At 39.3% G+C, this 12,203-nt stretch overlaps 1 protein-coding gene and 1 non-coding gene across 4 annotated transcripts in view; both read left to right on the forward strand.

Annotated features, from left to right (window-relative positions):
• The first annotated feature begins 162 nt into the window (after window positions 1-162).
• LOC105486329 (ubiquitin conjugating enzyme E2 D3) overlaps window positions 163-12,203 on the forward strand; it is a 74,808-nt gene continuing 62,767 nt past the window's right edge. For all 3 annotated transcript variants that reach the window (XM_071093244.1, XM_024794261.2, XM_011749176.3), the window contains exon 1: window positions 163-297. The gene's annotated coding sequence lies outside the window, so the exon portion shown is untranslated. The remainder of the gene's footprint in view (window positions 298-12,203) is intronic.
• On the forward strand, window positions 10,056-10,160 carry LOC112427504 (small nucleolar RNA U13). The gene has a single exon (XR_003019095.1). It is a non-coding gene; the product is annotated as a small nucleolar RNA U13 (small nucleolar RNA).

A 12,203-nucleotide genomic window follows, 5' to 3' on the forward strand; every position in this document is an offset into this window, starting at 1 on the left:
GCGCCGAGAGCGGAAGCGGCCGGCGGGCACTCGCGGCCTCGGCCTGGGCTGCGGGCCCTGGGAGGAGAGGTGACCTGCCGGGCGCCGATTGGCGGAGGGCGAGTGACGTACGCTCGCGGCGGACTGCCGAGCCGCGGGAACCGGCGGGTAGCTAGGCCCTCCTCGGAATCTTGTATGAAGGTGGCCACCCTGTTGGGCCTTTAACGTCTGTAGATGCTGGAGACCCGCAGAAAGGATACTGTGTACGATGAGTTAAGCATGTGAGAGTGCTTTCTAACCGGAAAGTGCCTTTCAAAAGTGAGTCTCTTGCTGTCTCCACTTCGTCCCCTCTCGCCCCGCCTCTTCCCCTACGGTTTGGGTTCTGTGGCCCTAGGGTTGCATACTCGTCCATGAGTATCCTCGCCCTACCCAGACCCCTGTGCCTAAGTTTACTCTTTCACCCCAAAAGCCAGGCTTAAAAAAATAAAAATTAAAATATTTTAACTAAACCAGGAACTGCTTACATCTCTGCCCCTTGGCAACTTAACTGCAGTCCTGGCTCCAAAACCTCTGGTTTTTGCCACTCAGAGAAGATTCGTAGTAGTCCTTCCTTAGATATTTTCACTTCCTTTCCCTTCGGGAAAGTGGTAAAAGAATCTAAAGCCGATCGGGCGTGGTGACTCACGCTTGTAATCCCAGCACTTTGGGAGGCCGAGGCGGGTGGATCACGAGGTCAGGAGTTCGAGGCCAGCCAGGCCAAGATGGTGACACCCCGTCTCTACTAAAAATACAAAAATTAGCCGGGAGCGGTGGCGGGTGCCTGTCACAGCTACTCGGGAGGCTGAGGCAGGAGAATCGCTTGAACCAGGGAGGCGGAGGTTGCAGTGAGCCGAGAATGTGCCACTGCACTCTAGCTTGAGCGACAGAGCAAGACTCTGTCTCAAAAAAGAAAAACAAAACAAAAAAAGAGTCTAAAGTCTTATGTACTGTTTTCTTTATGTTGCAAGGCTTCTGCTAAAGTCTAGAGCAGGGGGTCCAATGTTATGGCTTCCCTAGGCCACACTGGAAGAAGAAGAATTGTCTTGGGCCACACATAAAATACACTAACACTAATAGTAGCTAATGAGCTTTTAAAAAAGAATCTCATAATGTTTTAAGAAAGTTTACAAATTTGCATTGAGTGGCATTCAAAGCCATCCTGTTGGGCAAGCTTGATCTAAAGTATTCCTGAAGGTTTTAATTTTGTTGTTGTTGTTACAAGGTCGCGCTCTATCGCCCAGGCTGTAGTGCAGTGGTGAGATCATAGCTCATTGCAGCCTCTAACTCCTGCTTAAAGGATCCTTCTGCCTCAGCCTTCCAAGTAGCTGGGTCTGCAGGCGTGTGCTACCACACCCAACTAATTTTTATTTTTTTTTGAGACGGAGTCTCGCTCTGTCGCCCAGGCTGGAGTGCAGTGGCGCCATCTCGGCTCACTGCAAGCTCCGCCTCCCGGGTTCACGCCATTCTCCTGCCTCAGCCTCCCGAGTAGCTGGGACTACAGGCGCCCACAACCGCGCCCGGCTAATTTTTTGTATTTTTAGTAGAGACGGGGTTTCACCGTGGTCTCGATCTCCTGACCTTGTGATCCGCCCGCCTCGGCCTCCCAAAGTGCTGGGATTACAGGCGTGAGCCACCGCGCCCGGCCACCCAACTAATTTTTAAAAATTTTGTGTGTATGTAGATGGAGTCCCATTATATCCATCCAGGCTGGATAGTTGTTTTTATTAATATCTCTAAAAGATTTGAAGGGTAGGAGGAGAAAATTTCAGTCCCTTGAAATAACTTTCTTGCTATGACTTTGTTTCATATTTTGGCTGAAGTCAAAATGTCCGAAGTCGTGCACTTGCTGATTGGATAATGTTTGTGATATCTTAATAACGTGCCTCATTATTTACAGTTCTACACTTAACTAACAACATGTAATAACGAACTGCTCATGGTCCAGTGTTTCATTGTGTATGACAGTGTAACAGCCAGTTATAATAAATACTTTTTATTTTTCCCCTTGGTATTTTTATTTTACAGTGAGAAAAGGAAGAAATTTTTTAAAGCAATCTTTTAGTCTCTGGACTGTATAAATTTAGTGTTTGTGATTGTCCTTCACTAAAAAAGAATAACTGTCAGTAATAGAGTTGACCGAAATCTAGATTAAATAATTTTCTATCATTATAACATGTTCAAAATTGTTAAAGTAAAATTTACAATGGAAATGCTACAAAGATGTTTAGATACATGTTCATGTTTTTGAGCTAGGGCAGTACAGAAGATGATATATACAAAGTGATGTTTAAAAGGTCGATGGATTTCCTTTAGAGAGCTTTAAGTTTGGGGGTAAACCCTGGAGTTTTTTTATCCTGAAGATGATGGAACTTGAATATCCTTGTCCTCTGGACTATTCTGTTAGCTGTTATCTTTAATCTCTGTGGATCTAATGCAGAAGCACCTTTGGGTACAACTGGATACCCTAGTTGAGGTAGGGGTAGGTTGGAAGTGGGGTGCATTAGGGGAAGAAAATCTTGGAAAAGGCCATTACCTATTCGTTTCTTCTCTTAGAGGATCTGTCATCTTGACAAGGGCAAGACATGCTGTGTTGAGTTCATTTTTCCCCTTGGTATTTTAAACTGAGAAAAGGAATTTTTTAAAGCAACTTTACATTCTCTGGACTGTATAATTTTAATGTTTGTGATTGTTGTGCGTTAAGAATAAGACTTCCAAGCAGTTTTTCTTTAAAGAATTAAAAAATACATACCTCAATGGTATAACATAGTGAAATGCTCAAGTGCCAAATGTACAGTTCCAGGTAACCAACATCCACATCAATACATAGAATGTTCAACAGAGGCGTTTTTAAAAAGTGCCCCTTCTAACCACATCGACCACCGTTACTATTATTCTGTATTGCTGTGCATGTTTTTGACCCTCACATAGAAGTAATTTTACAGTACGTAATTTTTTATGGCTGGCTTCCTACCTCTTAGCAGTTTATTTGAATAGCTGGTTTGTTATTTTCAAGTAGAAAAAATGTAGTGAATGCAAGTCTATACGGATAAAACTTTTTTGGGAGGCCTTGAAATTCAGAGAACAGGTGTGGATCATATATTAGGTATTCTGATGCATTACATGAGCTATGCAAATGTATAAAAAGAGATAATTCCTAACTCCACCAATTTTAAAAATCTTATTATCCACTTAAAAGGAATATTTTCTTAAATTCCCTTTACTTAAAATTTAACTCCTGTTTTCATTTATATTTGTATTTAATTTCCACAACCCTGCCTTCTTGGCTGCACATGAAACATGGTCTAAAGATAACATTGCTCTAAATAGAAGTAATAGGCTTATCTGATCACCTTATGAGATAGTGTTTTTAGACTCCATCTTTAAAAGACATAAACTGTGGTCAGAAAAGTCAAGATAAAGTAAATATGTAAATACAGTTAAAGGAGTCATTATTTACTCTCAAGCACTTGAGTGAGGATCACTAATCCTCTGCCTGTCCTAGCTAGGCCCAAGACTTTTATTTCTTTCATGCTTTTATCCCATTAGGTCATCCAGTGCCCCAAATTCAAATATGATCATTAAGTTGATATAGCCCAAATCTCTATTTCCAGCCCAGATTTCTTTAGGCAATCTCAATTCTAGGAGTCTAATTCCAAATGCCTACTAGACTTCTCTTGACATCTTTGCCCACTGTGCTATTGGTTTGTTCATCAGTTTCACTGGTACATGTTTTCTGGAAAATATTACCTTGTTGGTTACATTCGTTGCTTATCTTTTCCTGTTGCTTATCTTCTAGTGAATATCTCTTTGTTTTTTTGTTTTTGTTTTTTTTTTTTGAGACAGTCTCTGTTGCCTAGGCTGGAGTGCAGTGGCGTGATCTCAGCTCACTGCCACCTCCACCTCCCAGGTTCAAGTGATTCTCCTGCCTCAGCCTTTGGTGTAGCTGGGACTACAGGTGCCCACCACAACACCTGACTAATTTTTGTATTTTCAGTAGAGATGAGGTTTCACCATATTGGCCAGGCTGGTCTTGAAGTCCTGACCTCATGATCCACCTGCCTCTGCCTCCCAAAGTGCTGGGATTACAGGCGTGAGCCACCGTGCCTGGCCATGTATGTCTTTTTTTTATACTGAAATTTGTTTGGGTGTAGCCAAATTTATTCGTCTCTTTCTTTATAATTTGTGTTCTGGGAGTCTTGTTTAAGAAATCTTTTTCTACCCCTAAATCACAACGTATTCATCTGTGTTTTTGCTAAAACTTTTAAACTTACAGCCTTCATATTAGGGCTTTACTCTACCCAGTATTTACTTTTTGTGCTTGAGAAAGGGGTCTACTCTCATTTGTTATTATTTTACATACAAACAACTAATTGTTCTAGCACCATTTATTGAAGAGTTAAACTTGTTTTTGTGGTTTGTAATGTCACTTATCTCAAATCAGGTTTCTAAACATCCCTGGGTTGCTTATTCTCTTCCATTGCTGTATTTGTAATACCTCTATAACAATACCATACTGTCATAATTACTACAACTATATAAGTGTTAATATCTAGCAAGATAAGCTTCCCCACCTGTTTTCTTCAAATTGCATTGAGAATGTCTGACCCTTTTACTACTCTATGAATTTGAGTCCTCTTGTCAAGTTGTATGAAAAACTTAACTTTTTACTGAAAATTAATTAGGGCCTCAGTTTTCTTCTCTGTGATATGGCGATACCAGTGGTTATGACTAGATACAATTAATTTTGTAATATACTCAATGAATGGTTATTATCATTATCGTCTTTACCATCAATGAATGACCCTTTACTCTGGCTTTGAGACCCTAAATTCAGAAATTTTACCTCTGACCACAATCTCACATTCTGGTACATTTTTACTGCCACTAAACATTGATTTAGTTTTGAAATCCTCTCTTTTTCTATTCTGTTAGCCCATTCCTGGATTTATTTATTTTTCTCATTCCTCACAAAAGTTGTTCAAATCTTCACTATTCTACATTAATAATTATGTCTTCTATTAACATTACCAGGCTTATTTTGAACTCAGATGACCTTGATTTTTAGTTACCAGAGAAGCTTTTTTTCACCATCATCTCTACTTGGTCATAATCCCTTCTATACTTAGCTTTTGTTCTGTTCTCCAAATCTAACTGCTCCCTGTATTCTAGAGCTGAATCCCTTTAAGACCTTGCTCCATCAGTTACTTCTCAAATTTTCATTTTTTTGTTCTTTACTGGCCCTATAAATTGTTGATTTCCAGGCTTTTAGATTTCATCAGCCAATAAATTTTTAAATTGGGAAGCCAAGATAGGTTTAGCAATTTTTTATTTGGTCAAGAAAGGGCATTTAATAACAATATAACAAAACACTACTACCGTCTACTTAGTGCAAGGAATTACATACAGCATTATAGTTAAGACTGTAGACTCTTGGAGCCACACTGTTTGGACTACAATTCTGATTCTACTAGGATAAATTATATAACTTGTAAAAATGTAGGTAATACCTACATCTTAAGGATGTATTGTGTATATGCACTGAATTAAGACATAGATAGCAATTAAAACAGCAGCTGGCACATATACATGCATAGTTAGTATGATATTTCATCATTATTTTTTTACCTCATTAAAAACTCATCTTTTTTATTATTAGCTGCACCTTGTTTTTTTCACAGTGGTTGGTCTAGATCTACATGATCAATGTAATTATGTAATGTGTCAATGCTAATAACATAGATATTGAGTATGTCAGATTGTTATTAATATAAAATGCTTAAAGGAACCCCATGCAGATTTCTGGAGCTCTTTCTCTAGATGTTTTTTTGACCCCTCCAAGTCTCATATTGAAATCTGATCCCAGCTGGGCACGGTGACTCATGTCTGTAATCCCAGCACTTTGGGAGGCTGAGCCGGGCAGATCACTTGAGACCAGGAGTTCAAGAGCAGCCTGGCCAATATGGTGAAACCCCATCTCTACTAAAAATACAAAAATTACCCAGGTGTGGTGGCACACACCTGTAACCCCAGGTGGCTGAGGCACGAGAATCACTTGAACCCAGGAGATGGAGGTTGCAATGAGCTTGTAACACTGCAACCAGCCTGGGTCACAGAGTGAGACTGTCTCAAAAAGGAAGAAGAAATTTGATCCCCAGTGTTGTAAGTAGGGCCTAGTGGGAGGTGTTTGGGTCATGGGGGTGGTTCCCTCCTGAATGGTTTGGTACAGTCTTTGTGATAATTAGTCCTTACTCTGTTTGCTCCTGTGAGAGGTGGTGGTTAAAAACAGCCTGGGGTCAGGCGCGGTGGCTCACATCTGTAATCCCAGCACTTTGGGAGACCAAGGTGGGCGGATCACCTGAGGTCAGGAGTTCAAGACCAGACTGGCCAACATAGTGAAACCCCGTCTCTACTAAAAATACAAAAATTAGCTCAGTGTGGTGGCAGACGCCTGTAATCAGTCCCAGCTACTCGGGAGGCTAAGGCAGGAGAATCGCTTGAACCTGGGAGATGGAGGTTGCTATGAGCCGAGACTGTGCCACTGCACTCCGGCATGGGCAACAGAGTGAGACTGTCTCAAAGAAAGAAAGAAAGAAACAAACAAACAAAAAACAAAGAGCCTGGGCACCCCCATACCGCTAACTCCTGGCCTTTCTCTCTCGCAATGTGAACTGTGTATTCATGGGCTCCTCTTGCCTTCTGCCCTCAGTGTAAGCAGTCTGAAGAGTTCACAAGAAGCAGATACTGGCATCATGCTTCTTGTACAGCCTGCAGAACCATGAGCCAAATCTCTTATTTAAATAAATCACCCAACCTCAGGTATTCCTTTACAGCAACTCAAACAGACTTGAGACACATGCTACAAAAGTTAAATGTACTGGATTTCTTAATAGTACCTCTGGAAGTTAAAGGGCAATTCTTAAAATATCTGAATAAAAATTACCTATAATTTAGATTTCTATACCAATCCAAACTAAGAACCCATTGTGAAACTATAAAAAAGTCATTTTCAAACCTAAAAGATTTTAAAAATACACAATCTACACATTCTCTTCTCAAAAGGCTAATGGAGGATGTGTTCCACCTAAATGAGGAATAAACTAAGAAAAAGTAGGACATTTAATCAAGGTATAAGAAACCCAAAATAAGAGAAAGGTAAAAGGAATCACAGATTGATAGATTGGAAAAGTAGATGAAATTAATGGAATAACTAATATGCTTTAACAAATTAAGAGGATACTTACAGTGGACTATAGGTTGGGGTTAATGATTATATGAGAAGCTAATCAATTTTTTAAAAAAAGAATTATTAAATCTGTCTATTCAACATTTTAAAGAGATAAACTTTTTTATTAGAACATTTTGATTTTGGTGTTTGGTGTTCTTACTTTCCCTTTGTGTATAAGGAACTACATTTGGAACTGCCTTGCCTTAACCCCACAGTTTTAAGAGGAAGTCCAGCAAACTAGAAATAAATGGAAAACTAAAGAAACAAAACTGGGATCTGGAAATTAATAACATGGCGAAACTATTTTGAAATCACCTATCATAACACTTTGTGGTACTAAAAACTAGCAGTGTATAGAATTATCTATATAGCCAAGGTGGGAGGATCACCTGAGGCCAGGAGTTCAAGGTTACAGTGAGGTATGGTTATGCCTCTGTACCCCGGCCTGAGCAACAGAGCAAGACCCTGTCAGTCAATCCATAATAAATAAATAAACAAGCAAACACAGGATAGAATAGAGTGAGCTCTGAAGAAACCTTTTCTTTCCTATAATTCTATAAGTGTATACTGACATACCACTTTTGCAGTCATTGACTAGACAAAGATTATGGTTACAAAGCAAATACATGATATACATAATTGTATATGCATATGTACATAATTAAAAGCTTAATTCCATAGATCTTTGAAGTTTCTTTTTCTATTTTGGAAGCCATCTTTTTTGCCTTAGAAATTTCATGGTTACTATAATCTGCATATATAGTCATTAAATAATAAAATAAGACAGATTGTTACTTACCTCAGAAGTTTATGGAACTAACTAGCTACTCCAAGCACTGATGAACTAGGCATTAAGCAGGAACCTGTATAATGCTTTGAGATATTGTAGTTGTGCAAGGAATAAATGTGAGATTTAATAATGTTACCTTATATATTTAACTGTTTTGTTTTTATTTTGCCTCTGAGCTAGTAAACTCAGAGATAGCATTTTGTGTGAAATAATACTATTCAGATAAAAGGCACCCTGACTGACGTCAGCAAGTTGGTGGATTAGTAGGTTCCAGCCCTCAAACCCTGCAGAAATACCAAATACCGCTTGGGAGCCTGGGAGATCTGCTAAGAGGTTCTAGCACCCCAGTAGAATGAAAAACTCAAGAATAGACACACTGAAGAGGGTAAGAAGCAGAGTTTCACTTTACCTACATCCTTCTCCTCCAAGGCAGCAGAGTTCAGTGCTAAGAGAGGCCTCTTTGGCCCATGAGTTCTCCCAGGAAGGAAAGTAAGAGTCAAGTGAGTGCCCAGCTTCCCTAGCCTTGCATGGTGCCACCCAAAAGGCTCACTTCTGTTTTTCCCTATCCAGAATACTGAGGGACTCTTCACAGATGAATAGTCTAGGAATAGCTAGGAAAAGGGAAAAGAAGCAGAGGCTCATAGCAACCAACACATGATTCTTCAGAGCCAGATGTCGAGTCTGCTAACTGGCTTGCAGACTCCACCATAGGCTCACCCATGAGCCCTACAGGACATTTCACTTGCAGAACCCCTCAACTAGCTGACAGGCACACCCAACACTCCATGTACCCATCCACTAGCCAGCAGCCCACCCTCCCCTGCAGATAGTGTATGCAGGCCCCGGCAGGTAGTACACAGATATCAGCAACTGGCTCCTACTGGATTGGAAGAAGGCACACAACCTTGAACACTCTGGGGCACTGCACTAGAGAAAATAAAAGGAGGTTCTCAGCACCTAGTCTAGCTTTGTGAGATTGAAAGAAATCACACAATCCTAAGACTTCCCCTCCCAAGATAGAACAAGAGGAGTGGAGTGGGCATATCCATAGAAAAGGTCTGAGAGACCTTCAGAATCTCTAGTCAGGCTGACTGGTGAATGTCTTTCCCTTCTGAAGCTAGTCAGTAAAGACAGGAGGAAGTGATTATTTCTTCAAATGCAAAGGTAGAAGGCAAGGCTTAAAGGATCACGCACACGCCAAGAAAACATGACAACCAAAGGAACAAATTAAAGTTCTAGCAGTTGACCCCAAATAAACGAAGACCTATACATTACCTGATAGAGAATTCAGAACACTCATCTTGAATCTCAGTGAGCTAAATAAAATCAGGAAAACAATACATGAACAAATGAGAATTTCAACAAAGAAACCATTGAAAAATCTAATTCTGGCTGGGCACGGTGGCTCACGCCTGTAATCCCAGCACTTTGGGAGGCCAAGGCAGGCAGATCATGAGGTCAGGAAATTGAGACCATCCTGGCTAACACGGCGAAACCCCGTCTCTACTAAAAATACAAAAAAATTAGCCAGGCGTGGTGGTGGGTGCCTGTAGTCCCAGCTACTTGGGAGGCTGAGGCAGGAGAATGGCATGAACCCAGGAGGTGGAGCTTGCAGTGAGCTGAGATCGTGCCACTGCACTCCAGCCTGGGCGACAGAGTGAGACTCCATCTCAAAAAAAAAATCAAATTTTGGAACTAAAGAACACAATAACTGAACTGAAAAATTCAAAAGTGAGCTTCAGTGGCAGATTCAGTCAAGCAGAAGGAAGAATCAGTGAACTTGAAGACAGACCATTTGAAATTATCCAGTCAAAGGAACAAAAAGAAAAAAGAATGAAGTAAGCCTACAGGACTCTAAACCAATATGCACATTATAGAAAGCCGAGAAAGAGAAAGGAGGCAGATAGCTTATTTAAAGAAATAATAGCAGAAAACTGCCCAAATCTGGGGAGGAAAATGAACATCCAGATCCATGATTCCCAAAGAATTCCATGTAGATTGAACATAAAGGTGTCTTCACTGATCTTTGTTGTGGTTCATAAGCATGATGATTGGGTTTTCATGCCATTGTGTGAGATATGCCTTTCTCAGACCTTGCTAAAACACTGGCACAGTACCTATCTGATATGAACAATTTTTCACTGAGACACATTATAATCAAATTGTCAAAAGTTAAAGAATTTTGAAAGCAGCAAGAGGAAAGCAACTTGTCATGTACAAGGGAGCTCCTATAAGACTTTCACTGGGTTTTTCAGCAAACCTTGCAAGCCAGAAGAGAATGGGATGATATAGTCAAAATATTGAAAGAAAAAAAAGCCTGCCAACTAAGAATAATTTACCAACAAAGCTGTCATTCAGAAAAGGAAAGATGAAGACTTTTCCAGAAAAACAAAAGCTGAGAGAGTTCATCACCACTAGACCTGCCTCACAAAAAATGCTTAAATTGAAACTAAAGTTGAAGTACTTCAAGTGGAAACTAAAGGATGCTAATTAGCAACATGAAAATGTGAAAGTGTAAAACTCCCTGGTAAAGGGAAGGATAGAGTTACATTCAGAATATTCTTAATACTGTAATGTAATGGTGGTACATAAAATCATTTTAAATTCTGAGTTAAAAGTATTAAAAACAACTATAGCTAGAGTAATTTATTAATTGATGCACAATATGAAAATGTACATTTTGACATAACAATGTGGGAGAGGATAGATGAGTTAAAGTGTAGAGTTTTTGTATGAGATCTAAGTTGTCATTAGCATAACTGATTAGAATGTATCCCCAAACTAATTGTATTATATACAATATATACAGCTTTACATGTCAACCATACCTTAATAGTTACTTTTTTAAATTACCATGCTCTTTCCAGAACCATTACTGTATGATTTATAGTGAGTAACTTGGAAGCTTTTACTACATTATCAATGGATATAAATAGAATATTTTTTAAAATTGAAAATGAACTCACCTTGTGTAGTTTCTGAACATCTTCATTTGATACTCCTAGAGATGCCAAACCTATTTCTTGTGAAAATTGAGCAAGGAAATACCAGGATCCACAAGTAGTGGAATACGTCCCAAGAGTTCAGCACACGTGTCTCTGACCAGAAAAACATCACAAAGAACCATTATACAAGAAGCCTTAAACTACCTCTGGTGGTAGAACAAAATTTAAAATCCCAAATATACTCTTGTTACTATAATAACAATACTTTTAAGTCTGAATTTCAGATTCATCTTATAATCAGCATTTTGAGCTGTATGATACACACTATTTTAATAAAATAGCCACTACTATTTTCAGTTGCTTACTATATGCCAAATCATGGTGTTTCATTATGTACATTATGTGTTTTAATCAAGACAAACTTAAAGAATTAAAGTAACTTATTAGTGCAAGATCCTATAGAGCAGACCACTGCCTGTTTTTGTAAATAAATTTTTATTGGAATATGGATACACTAACAAAGAGATTAAAGGCATCCAGTAATAACTTGGTAATGGCTGATCTTTTAAGAAAATACAGGCCGGGTGCAGTGGCTCACACCTGTAATCCCAGCACTTTGGGAGGCCAAGGCGGGCAGATCATGAGGTCAGGAGTTCGAGATCAGCCTGGCCAATGTGGTGAAACCCCATTCTCTACTAAATACAAAAAAATTAGCCAGGTGTGGTGGTGCACGCCTGTAATCCTAGCTACTCAAGAGGCTGAGGCAGAAGAATTGCTTGAACCCGGGCAGCAGAGGTTGTAATGAGCTGAGATCGCACCACTGCACTCCAGCCTGGGCGAGGGAGTGATATTCCGTCACACACACACACAAAAATAAAATTGAATTAGAAGTGTATATATATATATATTACAGAAATCTGGAAATAAGAACATAAATAAAACAATACAGTACATGCATTTCCTGGTCCCTCTGTGTCATGTTAACTTTAAAAAATATATATATTCAGCATGTTATGGTATTAGCATCTTTTCAGCCACATTTGCTTTTGTTCTCATAATTTTTATGCATAGTTTTTCCTGCTTTTGATTTTTGACACATGATTTCTTTATATTAGAAACTATAAATTCCACTCAGTAATTTCTAATGTGAAATTTTCTTAGGTATTAGCAAACCTATTCAAAGTAATTTTATTTGCTACCATAGTATAGCCCTTTATTATTTTAT

This window comes from Macaca nemestrina, chromosome 3, assembly GCF_043159975.1.
Source record: "Macaca nemestrina isolate mMacNem1 chromosome 3, mMacNem.hap1, whole genome shotgun sequence".
Lineage (NCBI taxonomy): Eukaryota > Metazoa > Chordata > Mammalia > Primates > Cercopithecidae > Macaca > Macaca nemestrina.